The sequence below is a fragment of the Mesocricetus auratus genome, unplaced genomic scaffold (assembly GCF_017639785.1).
Source record: "Mesocricetus auratus isolate SY011 unplaced genomic scaffold, BCM_Maur_2.0 Super-Scaffold_100042, whole genome shotgun sequence".
NCBI lineage: Eukaryota > Metazoa > Chordata > Mammalia > Rodentia > Cricetidae > Mesocricetus > Mesocricetus auratus.
The window spans coordinates 2,897,568-2,914,375 of NW_024429219.1; the positions used below are offsets into that span (position 1 = coordinate 2,897,568).

The following is a 16,808-nucleotide window of genomic DNA, read 5'->3' on the forward strand; positions in this document are numbered from 1 at the left end:
ACGCCTTGAATTCTGTGCAATGGGTGCCGTAGTCAGCTGTAGTGGAGGAAGGAGGGGGTCCTCTCCAGAAGTTTCTCCCAGCAGTGAGAGACGGATTTGCCATGGGATTAAAGAGCAGATATCTACCTGGGGTGGCACCTGCAGGGCCAGCCAGCCGAGGACATGAAGCCAGTGCTGGTGGGCAGAGAGCCTGCAGGTGAAGATTCAGCTGGGCCTCTGTCCGTGGTGGCATCCCCGTGTGTCCTTGGCTGCACTGTGTGACCTCACTGGTCTCGTGGCTTCTTTGCTTGCACAGTCGAAAAGTGACTTTTCCTCTTCCAAGGTTGTGTTGGGACTGTGTCGGTGGTGTAGACACTAGCACTGTGGTCAATGGCCAGTGGCCAGGCCTGTACGATGCACCCACGGCCACCTCGCGGGGCTGCCCTGGGGTGTCTCAGTGTTGGAGGCGCAAAGTGCTACTGTCTTCTACCCATTTCATTACTCTCCCCAAAGTCAGCATGATGGATGGCAGTCTGTCTAAGGCTGTTCTGCCCTTCTGCCTCCCCTGGGGTGGTCCTCCAGTCCCCAGGACCCTTCCCCCCTGGTTTGTGAGAGCAGCAGACCTAGGATTTACAGGCAAACTCATGTTCTGTGAGGCAGGAAGTGTACCTGTCCTTCATATTGAAATTTAGTGATGTGATGAGCGGTGTCTTCTATTTATCAACACCATTTTCCAGCCCTGAGGTCCAGAGGCGGGGTTTGTGTCACCCACCCTCTGTGTGTGTGTGTGTGTGTGTGTGTGTGTGTGTATGTGAGTGTGTGAGTGTGCAGACTGTACTCAGGTACTGACATATCTGTGTGTGTGTGTGTGTGTGTGTGTGTGTGTGTTGGAGCTATCCTGACTCATCACTGCAGTCTGCTGGCATGGGCCCACCATGTTCTTTTAAAACCCTGGAGGCTGGGGGCCTGAAGGTGGCTCAGGGAGGGGTGTGCTGTTTCCGGTGGACCCAAGGGACGACCTTCTGTGTTTCTGAGTTCCATTCTTGGATGGTGGCTGTGTTGCTGACTTACACCTCCATCTTCCCAGGGTTACCATTCCTTTTGTGGATCTCATAAGGCCACCTGTCTCAGATTTGTGTCCATTTGCATAACTATCACACTCTCACCTCTGGTCACTTGACCATATCACTTCTGTGGGACCCTTTGTCTGAATAAGGTCACACACCCAGAGGCTCTAACATGGCAATTCGTGGACAGAGAGAAAGGGTCCTGTCTGGCTGAACTGCTCAGGTCCTGTGGTTTGGGAGTCTCAGGGTCTCTCTGCAGAGATCATCTCCGCACCATACCTTGCTCCAAATCCATCTGTTCTGGAAAGGACAATGGGACCAAGGCAGGGGAGGGGGCATTGTGGGCTCCCCAGAGAACCCTGGGACTAGAGTGAGTGTCCTCTTGGCAGACGGGGCCTGGGATGGTGGGGCTTAGAGAAGGTAAGATCTGAGGAAGATTGGACCTAGAGTAGGTGGGGCCCGCCCTGGCACTGTCCTCCGCAAAGTTGGCCAAGCTCAAAGTACAAGAAGTATGTCGTCCCATGGGCCTTGCCCTCATGAACTTGTCCTCCACCCATGCAGGGACTCATCTCTTGACAGAGTTCTCTGCGGGCCTGCAGACAAGTGTGCAGTGTGGTCACAGCAGAGCCCCTGACCCCCTTGTCTTCCCACCTAAAGCAGCAGGCCTAAGAGAAATCTCCTGCTCTGCCTGTCAGGTGGGAGGGGAAGGGAGGGGAAGGGAGGAAGTTACCTCAGAGGTGCCGCTCTCTGAGCTAGCCCTGTGGATGGGCATGAAGGCAGCGGAGGATTCAGTGATGATGCAGAGGGGGTCAGGAGAAGGGAAAGTGCCCCAGGGGCAGATAAGGCACCCCAGAAGCGCAAAACAACCAGTGGGCAGGGCCAAGACCTCCAAGGTGCCGGGTAGCTGCTGTGAGAGCATAGGAATACACAGTAAGGGAGATGGCTCAGTGGGTAGAACATTACGCCACAAACCCGAGGACCCCTGTTCAAATCCCCAGGATCTGTGTAAAGCCGTGTGTGTGTTGCATGTGTGTGTATTGTCACAATCACACAGCAGGAAGGGAGACAGAAACTGGTGAATCCCTGGAGGCTCCTAGGCCAGCTAGCCTGGTCCACGCAACAGCCAGCAAGAGACCCCGCCTCAAATAAGATGGAGGGACCAGCACGTTTGGGTCAGGGGTGACACAGCAGGTGTGCCGTGCTCCGCGAGCACTTGTGCTCACACTCAGGATACTCGCCCTCAAGTCACACGTGCACTCGCGCACGCAAAACACAGACGATGGGTCCACAGGGTGGTTTGACTGTGGCTCTGGGAATACCCTGGCGTTCTAGGGGCAGTTGTGGAAGGAAGATGGGGGCAGGGGGTGGGGCTGGACCGGAGCCAGCAGAAGGTGCTGGCAGCCATCTTGTAGCGACGAGGCTTCACTGTCAGGTTTCCGTCCCCAAGGCCTTGTGGATGGTGAGGAAAAGATCGGCCTAGACGGTTTCCCACGTCTGAAGCCTAAGACGCTCTTGCTCCGTGGGATGGAGCATTCCTTACCCAGCCGGGCAAAGCATGATGGACCTGCAGCCTGGAGCTGACAGTCAGCCACGCCTTTCTGGGGGTGTGTTAAGCTGCTTTCTTAGAACCCTGCGTTTGGTCATCTTCCGGTCACCGTAACAAAGGCCTTTGAGGTGATTCGACTTAAGAGCAGGAAAGGCTTTCCATCCTGTTCCAAAGGCATCGTCCCATGACGACTGCTGGCCCGGCCCTGTGGCCTCTTGGGACATTTGTGTGGGTGGAGGAGGGCTGTGCCTTGTGTATCTTAGCACGAAGTACGAGGAACAGACAGCAGGACCATACAGTCTCCTCCCCCGGGGACCCACCCCAGTGACCCCCCAAAGTGCCCTCTGGATCTTCCCACTCTGACTGGCCCCACCGCTCTGCAGTGGTCGCCAGGCAGTGTCAAGCGCGCCTTCAACGTGCAGGTCTCTGAGGAATTTTAAGACTCACACATAGCAGTGCCCCAGGGAAGATGACCTAGTGAGGAGGCCGCCCCAGGGGTGACTAGGAACCCTGAGTGGAACTCAAAAGGCACCCGTGCATGTGTAGGTGGCTTGACCATGGCGGGAATGGTGGCGTGCCTGGGCAGAGTGCAGACCGTCTGAGAGGAGGGTGGGTGCTGAGGGGTTAGGGGCAGGATTAGTAATGCCTTTCAGAGGGGAGAGTTGGCCCTGGCTAGAGAGTTGGCAGACCTGTTTTCTAGAGCCCTGAGCCGGTGGCGTGACACGTGGGGCAGAATTTCCACGCCCCTGAGCGGAAGGAAGCGGCCAGCTGTCCCAGAACAGGTGGAGGTTAGCCCCTGTACTGTACCTACCGATTGTGGAGAGGGGAGCCCCTGCTGCCCAGCTCCGCACCTGTGGAATTAGCTTTAACTTCAGAGGCTGGTCGGCTGCTGTCAGGAATCCCTGGCTCACACAGGAGCCCCGGAGAAGCTGTATTCAGAATCCCCATCTAGCTCTGCAAAGGGTATCCGGTGCCGCTGCGAGCCACGCCCCCTTGCTTTAAATGGTTACTGTTATTATTTGAACCCACATTCTGTGTCTGTGGTTACTGTTATTATTTGAAACCACATTCTGTGTCTGTGCTGCCTTAATCTAAGCACCAGAGGGTTCCCGGGTCCTCTTGGAGCCAGAGTTACAGGTGGTCGGGAGCCCCCTGTCACGGGTACTAGAAACCAAAATCAGGTCCCCCGGAAGAGAGCTAAGCCTCCTCTCCAGCCCCTTCCAGCCTCTCGGAATAGACCTGAAGACAGTGAAGGAAGGGTATGCCCCCAGAGGGATGCCCCCAGGAGGGCCCCGCCCTCTTCCCTGTGGCCTCTTCTTGGTATGAGTCCCCACAGAAGGCCCCGCCCGCCCCACCCCCCCTGCAGAGTACTACCTGTGCAGCTGTTCCTTTGCAGGGGTGATGTGGGTGACATCTGCTCCCCACTGAGTCATCAGCTAACAGCTCTCGACACTCCAGGTGCCCTTTCCCAGGCTCAGGCTGGGGGTAAATACTAGGAGGTTGGGAAAACCTTCACATAGTCCTCAGCTCAGGAGGGGAAGATAGCAGGCGGGGGTGGGTGGGGTTGCTCCGTGTGCCTTATGTCTCTCCTTCTGCAGATCCCTTCCTGTCGGCGCCCCCCCACTTTCTCCCCCCCCCCACTTTCCCCATGATGCTGCTGGAGGTTTCCATCCCTGCGGGTGGTGTTTGTTTCTGACCCCTTGGTCACCTCACCCTGGCCCCTGCCGTATTTGGTTACTGCCATCAGGGGCCCTTAATGCCCATCACGTGTAAAGGCCTCCTTACCCTCGGGAAGCAGAAAAGTCTGCACAGCCCGTGTATATCCCCTGCACCTGACCCGGAGCCTGGAGCCGAGCGCAGGGAAGGCGGTACTGGAGTATCCCCTGTCCTCATTCCTGTCTGTGTGAGAACCCCCAGTCCCAGGGTGGGCAGGGCTATGCTCCTCCTGCAGCTGGTGGGATCTTACCAGGTGAGGGTATGTCATCCAGAACTCCTTCAGGCATTGGGGTCTGTCCTGTTAGTGGGTTACATCAGGAGGAGGCCCACGTTGCCGGCCCGGCGAGCGCAGCAGAGCTCTGTGAAGGGGCCAACGAGGGGGCCTGAGTGGTGGGGATCCGAAGGATTAGGAGCTCCGGCCACCCTCACTCGCTGACAGGCTCTGAGAAGCTGGGCTTTCTTGCCTACGTCCAGGAGGAAACCAAAACTTGGCCGCACCTGGGATGAACTTGAAGCAGGCAACGCCCAGGCTCTCGGGACCCAGGTCAGCCTCAGAGCAGAGGGGCTCTGGCCTCCCTCAGTGTCTGTGAACCCCTGGATGGGGCTCAAGCCTCAGCCCCAGGCCCAGCAAGATTGCTGACCCGAGTCTATCCTGTGCCGGGCTGTCTGGCAGAGGGAGCCCAGTCGGGGGCAGGCAGCGGGTCCGAGTGATCGCCTGAGTTGGGAGCAGGGAGATGAAGCCAGGGGGTGGTGGGATGGGTGACTTCTGCGTGTGGTGGCTGTGCTCGGCTGACCCACTCAGCTGCCGCCATTGCCTGCTCAGTGACTAAGTGCCGGGACGCAGGGGACTTAGGGCACACAGCAAACCTTTCTCCGAGACATAAGAGGTGGCTTTTACAAGGTCTGTTTCCCGGTGTTCCCGGCATGGCTGGAGGCCCCTCCTCATTGGGGCATAACTAAGCCACTGCCATCGCTCCTACTGCCCTGGGGGTTGTCCAGCATCCCAAAGGACTCTTATGTCTACCAGGGACCTGACTAGTGGATGGGAGGGGGTGAGCAGCGGGCTCAGGGACAGCCACCCACGGCCTTCCAGCGTGGCCCTCGGAGGTGCCAGCAAGCAAGCAGGGCGGTGCTCGGTGCTGAACCCAGGGCGGCACTGTGCCGCCCTGGAAACTTCACTCTTGGGTGGCAGATGGCTGGATGCTGGCACCTTGGAGCAGAGCGGGGTGTACTTGGTAGAGTTACTGGCGTTTCCCTAGCTAGGCCCGGGGCTGTCGGACACACGACTCTCGGGGCGTCCGCTGGCATTTGGCCTTGACTGCTGCAGGCCCCGTATCCACCTCCCTGTGCCCTCTCCCGTCTGCTCAGCATGAGTCTTGTACCCGACGCCCCCAAGGAGACTTACCCGTTGGGCCCCGTGCTCCCGTCAGCCCTGGGTTGCGTGGCCCTTGCCGGTGTCTGACCGCCTTGGGGTAAACGTCATCTGGGGGTGGTTCATTCATCAATGGACAGCACCCCGGACTTCCTCTGTAAGAAGCATCTAGAAAAAGCGGGTGTGCAGCCCAACTTTCTCAGATCAGCACCTGGGACACTGTCCTCTTGGCAGAGGCAGGGCATGTCAGGGGGACAGGGTTGCTGCCTGGGGGTCTGCGTCCTCTGAGGACCACGGCCATGCACCACTCCGCACCTCGACTCTCCCTGTCTAGCTACAGTGTTGAGGTCCCCACTGGGGTGACCTGCTTGACCTGTGTGGGTTCCAACCAGGTAGCCGCCCGTTGGAAAATGACAGCGCAGTGGCCACAGGATGGTCTTCAGGAAGCTGGCGGGTGGGGGGGGCGTGTCCCTGTCGTGGGCCCCCAGAACCTTCTCCAGCTGAGTGTGGTTCAGGGCTGATTCCTCCTGCAGCTGAGGGAGACTCATTCCTCCTCTCTTCCCACTCCTTCTGGAGGCGTTCTTTGGTTTAATCCCTTGGCTTTTGGATGGACACGGACAGCGCTTCCCATTTGATGTGCCTCTGTCCCTTTGTCCAGAATGGCCCTCCTTCCCAGGGAACCCCCCAAAAAAGTCACAGCCCTTAATGGCTCCGTGGTAACTTGATGAACTCGTTGCAGTAAAGGCCACAGTCACGGGTGGGTGTGATGGGGGTTAAGTTTCAGTCTGAGGACTCGGAGTTGGGGGGAAGTTTGGTGCGGCGGATCTGGGGACAGCCCGACGGTCTAGAAAGACTGCGTCCCACACTTCCCGCCTCATTGTTCCGTCCACAGAGACGAGTCTTCCGCATAAAGTTCCATCCACAGGTGCCAGGGTCGGAACTTCGGTGTTTCTGGGTGCCAAGTTTAGTCCATGCGGTACCCTCCCCTCACGCTGCTGCACTTGCTGCTTAGCAACAGAGCGGGCTGCTCAGAGCCCTAGGCCTGCGTGACTCTGTCGGGGTGTGGGGGGAGCTTGAGACGGGGTGTGAGGAGATGGGGTGTGAGGAGATGGTTGTGGAGGGAATTCTGTTAGAGGTCAGCATTGAGTATGCACCTACAAACTTTCCAACCTGAGGAAAGACGGGAAGGAACTGACAAGAGAGGCCAGACCTGGGGTCTGGGAGTCCAGCGTCAGGAGAGCTCGCCCCGGAGAGGACCCTCCCTCTTCATCTCTCTTCCCTACAAACCTCCATCACGGCAAAGCAGGAGCTGCCATTTCTCCCACTGAACTTGCCCTGCTGCCTGTTGCTGGCTGGAAGGCATGCTGTGTTCCTGTTAGCCAAGCAGTAGAAGCTCTATGTCTGTCAGTCAGTCAGTCCTGGGTCTGTCAGTCAGCCGTATTCCCAGCAGCCCTCATACCAGAGCAGTCGTCTTCTCCAGAGGGGAAGGCCAGCTATTGATACAGGTGAGCTGCCTGTTGGAGTGCAGGAGAGCCTGTCCCCCTACTGAGAGAAGTCAATAACCCTGGAATGCCTGCCACGGGCACTTGGAGCTGGGTACCCAAAGCAGGAAGACAGATGCTCAGGGCTACGCTCTGCCTCCCTCCACACCCTGGGACGGAGGGTGTGGCAGCCCTGCCAGGCTGGGCACACGTCATCCGATGCCTTCACTTCCCACCGAGCCTGAGTCTGTTGCTCCCCTGTTCGGTGTCACCTCTCGGGCTAACTCTGTAGACTTCAAACTTTTCAGGCTGCTTGTCCTGTTGTCTCACGGAAATTCTTTCCGTTTTCCGATATATATATACATATATATGTGTAATAAAAAAAGCTCAGATTCCTTCATGATGCTGTGGCCACATGGGCCTACAGCCCTGTTCTTGTGTGTGTGTATGTGTCCTGGAGGAATGGAGACTTTGGGGGTCACACTGAAAAAGCAGACAGGCAGGCGAAGGGGACTCGAGTGCCCTCAGCTGACAGAGCCCTGTCACTCAAGAGTCACAGGGACAGCCTGAGAAGTGAGAAGGGAGCTCCACAGCGTGTGTGTGTGTGTGTGTGTGTGTGTGTGTGTGTGTGTGTATGTGTGTGTGTGTGAGTGTATACATGCACGGGTGTGTGTGTGTGTGTGTGTGGTTCCAAGACGAGCTTCTGGCACTGGGGCTCCGGGTGTGGCCAGCTCTCTCAGAGCTCTGAAGGCCCTGTCCATGCTGTCTGTGTGAGCAGCGCGGGGCTCTCCACTTGCCTGACAGGAGGGGAGCTGGGCCAGCGGGTGTGCCTGCCCCCACCGTCTCTCCCCAGTTCTGGGAGAATCACCTGACGGTTGCCCTTGACAGCAGTCCACTGTCGAGGTCCTGTGAGGCTTGGCAGCAGCCGGGTCCCTGCCGGGCCGAGCCGGTCCTCTGCACCTCTCCAGGGTCAGTGGCACCGTGTGGGCTGTGCGTGTCAAGTAAAAGCCAGTGGCGCCCTGGGATGTGTGAGCCTTCTTCCCCGGGCAGACGGATGTGCACGGGAAACACACATCTCTTGTGGCCTGCGTAGCGTTGTCTTCCCTCCCTTCCCCGGGACAGCCTGAAAACTTGCAGGCCGGCGGCCGGCGGCCCCTCAGGTCTGACCTGAGCAAACAGAGCCTGTTTGGGGTGTATCCACTCTCCCATTCTGTGGTCGGCACAGGAGCTCTTACTGATTGGTGTGCGTTTCTCTTAGTGTGTTTGTGTGTGTGTGTGTGTGTGTGTGTGTGTGTGGTGGGGGCGCTTAGTGTTCCTGCCACACCCGAGGCAAGGTTGCCCCCTGGGGGAAGGAGAAGATATTGTCTGAGTCCTGGCAGTGTTTGATCCATGCTGGCTTGCTTCACAGCCCTGCCCGGTGGGGAGGGGGGTGCTCTCTTTTCCTCACAGGGCTTCTCAGCAGTCCACCAGATCTCCTGAGTGAGTTCCGAGGTTCAGGAACTCCTCCGGCTTCCCAGTAAGGATTTTGGATCTGCACCCTGCAGGCCACTGGCCTCTGCACCAGCGGCTCTGTCCTCCATGTCACCCCCTTTGGAGAGCCCCGCTGTGTTTGGTGGCAGCCAATGCAGAGCTGCGTGTCAGGGACCCTCCTGGGGGGACCCGGGTGAGTTTAAGACAACGTTGCCCGGCACAGATGAGCGGCACCCGCCTGTCCCACGAGACCACGACGAGGTCCGGCTGGGCTGACAGTGCAGCAGACCACCCTTCCCTACATCTGTGTGGCCATGGGGCTGGGGCTTTTCAGGGACCACGCGTGCATCAGATGGAGGGAAGCCGGCTTGCTCCAGACCCAGCCTCTGCCGTCTGCTTATCCAAACGCTGGGCCTGCAGCCCAGAAGGGCAGCCCAACAGGGCCCTCCCCCCGCTTCTCTGTCCCTGCGTCACGCCGCACGCAGAAGCCCGCCAGAACACACCTCTTGCCTGTATCACACACCTGCTACCCATTGAGGAGCCTGGACCCCAAGGGGCAGCATCACGCCAGGGTGACCACCCTCCCCCGTTCCCTCTGTCACGGGCCGGAAGGTGGGCCACTGTGACTTGCTCTGCTGTTTCCCCACAGGCCCGGCAAATGCTGGCCTTGGATCTGCCCGCACGCCCGTGGGTCTGTTAGACCAGAAATAGAACGGGAAGCGTCTCGCTCTGATTTCCGTGCTCATAATTCTAGGGCGAGACGCCCTTATGAGATGTAGATCAAAGAGGGAGGGAGGGGGGTGGTCACGTGACTGGCGTGCATGGTTGTGCGTCCTTGACAGAGCTCCAGTTAGCGGCTCTCCTAAGTGGTCACGTCTGAGTACTGGCTTGTGGCAGCCCAGAGAGAGAGTGAGAGAGAGCAAGCAAGCGTTTTGCAAGGCCCCCCATCGGGACAACTGAAGTACAAATTCAGACAGATGGACAAAGAGGCCTTGAACCCTGGGCTCCTGTTCTATATATATATATAAAAAGAGGACACCCCCCCCCAGACTACAGACTTCCGCAGATGAAAGCAAGAATGGCGTGGGTCTCCTCGGTACCCCCTGCTCTAGTATTGCCACGTAGCACAGCTTTCCCGCATCCTCCTGTGGAGCACGGGCTAACGGTGGTGCATCTTGAATTAAATCTGGAAATGTGCGTGCAGACAGTTCAGGAGGCAGACACGGCCCTGGTCCTGAGCCAGCCAAGAATGGTCACAGAGGCTCCGAGAGGTTAAGTGACTATGCACCTAGGTCACACAGCCTGGCAGGATAGAGTCAGGATTCAGGATGTGACAGTAATCACACGTCAGCCTTCTCCTAGTTTCGGTCAGTTCTCTCATCACCCCCTGTTTTACAAATCAGGAAGTTCAAGGAGTCGGTCACCTGTCCACATTTGACCACAGAGCGCGGTTGGGTGGGGCGACCGTGGGCAGGGTATTCCAAATGTGACCTGGGAACAGGCTTGGTGGGGCTTGTGAGGGAGTGAGGACAGGGGGTGGGGGGCTGGGCCCCTGGGGAGTGTGCGGCAGGATGGGGAGGCTGCTGGCCCCCAGGTTTGGGCGTGGCTCCCGAGGGGCATCCTTGGGGTCTTGTGGGGGAGTGCTGCTACCGTCAGATAGCCCTGTGGACCCCGTTGCGTGCATTTTGTGTGCATGTGTGACTTGAGGGCGAGTGTCCTGAGCGTGAGCACAAGTGCTCGCGGGGCTCGACACTCCTGCTGCGGTCATCCCTGACCCAAACATGCTGGTCCCTCCATCTTATTTGAGGCGGGGTCTCTTGCTGGCTGCTGCGTAGACCAGGCTTGCTGGCCTAGGAGCCTCCAGGAATTCACCGGTTTCTGCCTCCCTTCCTGCTGTGTGATTGTGACAATATACACACATGCAACACGCACGGCTTTACACGGATCCCGGTGATTTGAACAGGGGTCCTCAGATTTGTGGCATAATGTTCTACCCACTGAGCTGTCTCTCCAGGCCAGCCCTACCTTACCGTGGGTTCCTATGCTCTCACAGCAGCTACCCGGCACCTTGGAGGTCTTGGCCCTGCCCACTGGTTGCTGCACACACACCTGCCCTATCTGAGCTGGGTGACTGTGCTGATTGATTTTTTTTTTCTGGCGACTTGAAACAAACCTAGACGTATCTGGGAAGAGGGGATTCCAGTTGAGAAAATACCCCCCATAAGATCTGCTTGCGCGCAGCTCTGTGGTACATTTTCTTTTGTTTTTTTATTTGTTTGTTTTATGAGACAGGGTTTCTCTGTGTAGCTTTGGAGGCTGTCCTGGAACTCGCTCTGTGGACCAGCCCCCCCTCGAACTCACAGAGATCCGCCTGCCTCTGCCTCCCGAGTGCTGGGATTAAAGGCATGCGCCACCACTGCCAGTGACTGGCGATGGATGTGGGCGGGCCCAGCCTGCCACCACTGGGCAGGCTGAGCAGGCCTGGGGAACAAGCCAGTCAGCAGCAGCAGCCCTCCACGGTTTCTGCGCCAGTCCCAACCTCCTGCCCTGACGTCCCACAGTGTTGGATCATAGTCTGTGAGATGAAATAGATTCTTCTCTACCTAAGGTTTCTTGCTTGCTTGTTTGGTTGGTTGGTTGCTTAGGCAGGGTGTTTGTCATAGCAGCGGAAACCAAACTAAGACAGTGTTGGGGCTCGGCCAGCTGCAGCCTTCTCAGAGACGCCATGGTGGAATAGAACGACTTTCTTGGGGACCCTGGCCAGGGATGCCAGTGTGGCTGTTGGCCAACAGGAATGCGCCCTCGCGGAGGCTTCAGACAGCCTGTGCTCAGGGCTCACACTCCTCCCTCCGATGGTCACATTTAGGTCTCGCCTGGGTAAATCTGGGGAAGTTAGCTCCTGACTGGCCAGTCTGAGGGTGGCTATGGAAGGCTTTGCTGTGTAGGGAATGCCTGTCCCCCGCCCTGCCCCCAGTAGGGTGGCGTCGCTCCTGCTGGCAACCAGGATGGACCCGGGAGTTCGAGGAAGGCCTGGGGTGTCTCTCCCCTGGTCTCTGTGAGTGGGACTGACCTCCCTCTCCTCCTGTCTGTCTTCCTGAGTGGGGCCATCCTTTCTGTCCTGTCTGAACCTCAGAGCGTGGGACTGCCACGTTCTTGCCCCTGCAGCCCCCAGGTTCTCAAGTCCTCGGTTCAGGGACCGTGCGGTTCCCCCCGGTGACCCCCTGGCTCTGGGGCTGGGCTGCTGCAGCTCCACTGAGTCTCGGGCTTCAGACAGCCCATGGCGGGTCCACTCAGCCACCAAGACTCAAGCAGATTCCCCTCTTGGATCCCATGCACACACAACCTCGCTGTAGGGTCTGAATCTAGACCTTCCCACTCTGCAGTCACTCATACAAATCTACCCAGTACTTCCCACAGAAGCTGTGCATGGAATGCTGGATCCAATGCACACGCAACCTCGCTGTAGGGTCTGAATCTAGACTTTCCCACATTGCAGTCACTCATACAAATCTACCCAGTTCTTCCCGCTGAGTTTGGGGCTCTCCTGAGCCCCTCCTTATTAGACTGGCAGCTCTGTCAGCAGCAGGATCCCAGGGAAATGGCTTTGGGCCCCTACACTGTCCTGCGGGCCGAAGACAGGCTGAGTGTGCCGGGGATGGAAGTGTGCCGTACCTGTCTTTCCAACCTGTGCTTACACCAGCGTGAAGTGGGCTAGGGACAGCCTAGTCTACCTGAAACCAACCGAGGATGCCTGTGTCCCTGTCTACACCCTGTTGTCCTGGCTTCTCAGAGGATCTCCGGTAAACACAACCACCAAAGGTCTGGACAAACTGCCCAACGGAAGAACAGGATGAATGGAGGATTTGAGGATCAGAGGCCCCAGAAACTAGGAAGTGGCCACTGACCGTGCTGGAGCCTGTCAGTCATGGTGGGCCCAGGTGGAGGATTGGGGGTGTAGTACAGGCCAGAGACACCTTTTCACTGCCCAGCCCAGGGAGGCTGGGTTCTTATTTGGCTGGTAGCCCGCAGAGACCGTAGGTACCTGAAGCTAAATGTTGGGGAGGTACAACCTTGGGGTTTGTAGCTATGAGGAGCTGCCTTCCACCCGGGCACCAATGGCTGCCTCCTGCTCCTCGCACCCATGCCTGATGACGAGCGCTTAGGCCCATGCTGGAAGCGCGTCCCCTATGTGATGCCAGCCAGGCCCTGGTCCACACTTCCTGAAGACAGCATGCACTGTAGGGCTCCTCGTGGCTTGAGGAACTTTCTGGGGAAATAAGTCAAAAGGTTAATTTGATTTCAAACAGATGCTTGAATTGGTTCCTGGGGATCTTTGATCAATTTGCATTCTGTCTTCTGTCGTCCTCTGGTCTTGTGGTGGTGCAGGGCTACGAGGGTAGGTTTCACGCTCTCTCGCCCACAGAAGTGACCCTCAGAGCACGGTGTTTGAAGTCGCAGCCAATCAAAGACAGGAGTAGCTGACAGAGTTCTCCGTATCCTGATCTTTCTCTTGGGCTTCTTATCTCTGGTCCGAGGCCCAGCTGCGTGGCTCTTGACACAGACAGGGAACTGCGTGTCTCATCCAATTCGCGGTTTCCTTCACTTGCCCCCCCCCGAAAGAACTGTGGGCCCTCGGCACTCGCCCGAGTGGGTTTCTACACACACTCTTGACACACATAAAGGGTCTCACAGGGTGTGTACCCCCAAGTGATTGAAGAGAGGATGATCCGTGTAACGCTATCAACAGGAGTTAAGTAGCACCCGCTGGCAGTGAGCCACCCAGCCTTGAAACGGAAAGGGACTGTGCCTATGGTGTAGATGGACCAGGGCCACTGCGTTCAAGCATGCAAGAGGCCCAGTGCCTTTCCATTTACACGGCAGTCCTGGCTTTATCTGATTGGTAGAGAGACAGCAAGGACCTAAGTGCCAGGGGGTGCTGGGGACACAGTGTCCTGTGGGGACAGGGTCTCAGGTTGACGGCTGTGGGAAAGTCCAGGGTATTTGACAATAGTGATGTTTGCGGACACTTAGAGATGGTCGCCTGACCACGCCTTTAATCCTAGCACTCAGGAGGCGGAGACAGGCAGATGTCTGTGAACTTGAGGCCAGCCTAGTGTAGAGACCGAGTTCCAAGACAGCCAGGGATAAACACAGAGGAGCCCTGCCTCAAGATAGATAGATAGATAGATAGATAGATAGATAGATAGATAGATAGATAGATGACCACCTGTGTCACGTGCATCTTGTTAAAGTGTAAAGTATGTACAGGAGGACTTGACTGAAAAGTGGGTACCAGACTCTATCCTGAGTAGTGTCTGATGTCAAGATTCTCCTCAGGTCCCAGCACAATACCTTGGCTGGAGGTGGGGTGGCCTGTGCCATCCATGGGGACATCCATCTGGGACATGGAGGTCAAGTGCATTGAACAGGCAGTGAGACAGGTTTCCTCCGTGGAAGGGCAGAGATGGAGGAGGCATTTAGCTTCTAGAAGCGTACTCTGCTGGGCAGGATCAAGTCAGTGTGTGAGCCTCCTTGTCTGCTGTGGTGAGGGAGTCAGAGTGTGAGCCTCCTTGTCTGCTGTGGTGAGGGAGCCGGTGTGTGAGCCTCCTTGTCTGCTGTGGTGAGGGAGCCAGAATATGAGCCTCCTTGTCTGCTGTGGTGAGGGAGCCAGAATATGAGCCTACTTGGCTGTGTGGTGAGGGAGTCAGAGTGTGAGCCTCCTTGTCTGCTGTGGTGAGGGAGCTGGTGTGTGAGCCTCCTTGGCTGATGTGTTGAGGGAGTCAGAGCGTGAGCCTCCTTGGCTGCTGTGGTGAGGGAGCCGGTGTGTGAGCCTCCTTGGCTGCTATGGTAAGGGAGCCTGTGTGTGAGCCTCCTTGGCTGCCATGAGGGAATGGGGTACACTAGGGGACTAGAAAGGCAGAAATGTGTTTCCTCACAGTTCTTCAGGCTGCAAATCCAAACGCTCGGTGTTGGACGGAGCACATTCCTTCCAGGTCCCGTCGTGACAGGGTGTCTGTCTCTTGGCTTGCAGTCACATCATTCCCATGCCCTCCTTGATGTTTCAGGGCTTCTCCCCTGAACGTGTCTGTGTCTTATCCCCTCTCCTTACAGACACAAGTGCACACGGGGTCGAAAGCCCTGAAGACCCGTCCCCCCAAAGGGTTGCACCCTGAGACCTAGTGGACGTGAGTTTTCAGCCCGGTCTAGAGGCGCTGGCTCCAGCCATGGCCCCAGGGATGCCCCTGGCTCTCCACCCTGCACTCAGACTCCTGTTCCCAGCATTTTCCATGCAGGCTCCACAATGCGTTACCTGGGCTAAGAACACTTGCTGCTCTTGCAAGAGTTGGAGTTCAGTTCCCAGCAACCGCACGGTGGCTCACAGCCACCTATAACTCCAGTTCTGGGGGACCCAACCGCCTTCTGGCCTTGTCCCACACTGCATTCTCACGCATATGCCCCCCCCCGCACAGACACACGTGCCCATGCGTAACTTGAAACAAATTTAGCCTTAAGAAAAGGGGTTGTTCTTTGTCGCTGCAGGCTGTCAGATGGTCTCCGCAAGAGAGCTCAGCCCTTCCTTCCGCTGTCCCCCATCAGGTCAGGGAGGAATCGACCTGGCAGGGCTCAGACGAAAAGCACAGCAGCGAATTTCCCCAAGAACAGACTTCGGGGGCGGGGTCCACGAAATGACTGATAGTCTTAAAACACCGCCACGGTCGCAGAAGTCTGGATACTGGTGACAGGAGGTGCGGAAGCTGTAAGTCATTCGGCATCACTGTCCTGCTTTGGGAGGCAGGAGTAGCATCCAGGGATGGAGGTGCCGGTGAAGGGTCTTGGGGTCCCCGCCTCTTCCTTCCAAGCTCCCAAGACCAAAACCGTTTCAGGATGCAACGCAAATAAATCAAGTTAGTAAATCAGTCACAAATGGTAACAATAATCACAAAAAACGTGACAACCACAAAAGGCGACCGTCACCGCTAACTTTTCAGCTAGTGGCTCCCTACACAAGGGCTACCTCCCCCAGGGAGAAGTTTCTCGCCTGTGAATGCAGGCAAGGCCTTGTGAGGACTCTGTCTCCCCACACGCGCACACACACACACACACACACACACACACACACGCGCGCACGCATGCACACGCACACACTCACGTATGCACGCACACTCACTGCAAAACGTGTCTTTCCTGAAAGCCGTGGCTGGGTTGGTGTACAGTGTGTACAAGTGTGTAGGTACCTGCAGAGGCCCAAGGAGGGTGTCATAGTTCCTAGGGTTGGAGTTTCAGGTGGTGTGAGCCTCCCCATGCGTGTGTGCTGGGAACCGAACCCCGATCCTCTACAAGGGAAACAGGTGCTCTTACCCACAGAGCATCTCTTCAGCTCTGGTGTTTTCTTTTGGTCATTCTGTTCAGACTTGTGGCCACAATGGTGACAGTAGCCAAAGCAGTCAGCCAGTGTGCTAGGCTGAAGTTCAGGCTCCAGTTACCTGGGAGGGGAAGGTGTGATCACTGGAGTGATCTGGAAAATGCCCTGTCAACCCCTTGTGGGTTCAGTCACTGCCTGCAGAGTGTTGCTGGGAATCCCAGAACCTGGCTGCTGTACCCATCACCACTCTGTTGACAGGGAACTCTGTTCCCCGAACCTGACTTGGCTGTGAGTGACAATAGAGAGCTGTGGTCACCTGCTGAGACCCTCCATCATCAGACCCGTTGCTGTTCCTTGATAGCGTGGGGAGGATCACCATGCCATCTGCCATCTGAGAGTCCAGATGCTAGAATGCATCATAGATTGGTTGAAGCAGAGAGCTCCGCCTCTGCAGTATGGGAAGTTGTCATGCTGGGTTGGGATTTTTTTCAGTGATGCGGTTGTTGGATTCACCTACGGTCCTCATGTAAATGAGCCCCCATACCCTTGTGACCCACCTCATGTTCCTGTGACTGCTCCCCCGTGTTCCTGCATCTATGCTCAGTGGACTCATTGCGTCACCAAGCTCGACTTGAGTGGAATGATTTCTTTAGTCTGTCATCTGTGTGTTCGCGATTCCCAAGGAAAAGCAGTACCACACCCATGGTCTTCACAACACTGACTTGGTTCTGTCTGCTTCTGCCCTCAAGTCTTGGAAACATAGCCCTATTCTCTACTTAGGACCCGGAGGGTCATTTGGCTCTTCGTTGCCTGG

General features: G+C 57.0%; 1 protein-coding gene and 1 long non-coding RNA gene across 2 annotated transcripts in view; one reads left to right on the forward strand and one right to left on the reverse strand.

The window, feature by feature from the left end:
* Nucleotides 1–16,808, forward strand: part of Ajap1 (adherens junctions associated protein 1) — a 115,720-nt gene that overhangs the window by 59,277 nt on the left and 39,635 nt on the right. The gene's annotated exons all lie outside the window — the stretch shown is intronic.
* Nucleotides 689–5,737, reverse strand: LOC110342679. Its single transcript, XR_005872897.1, has 4 exons — nt 5,714–5,737; nt 4,559–4,667; nt 3,967–4,084; nt 689–1,953 (listed from the first exon to the last, which is right to left on the reverse strand). It is a non-coding gene; the product is annotated as an uncharacterized LOC110342679 (long non-coding RNA).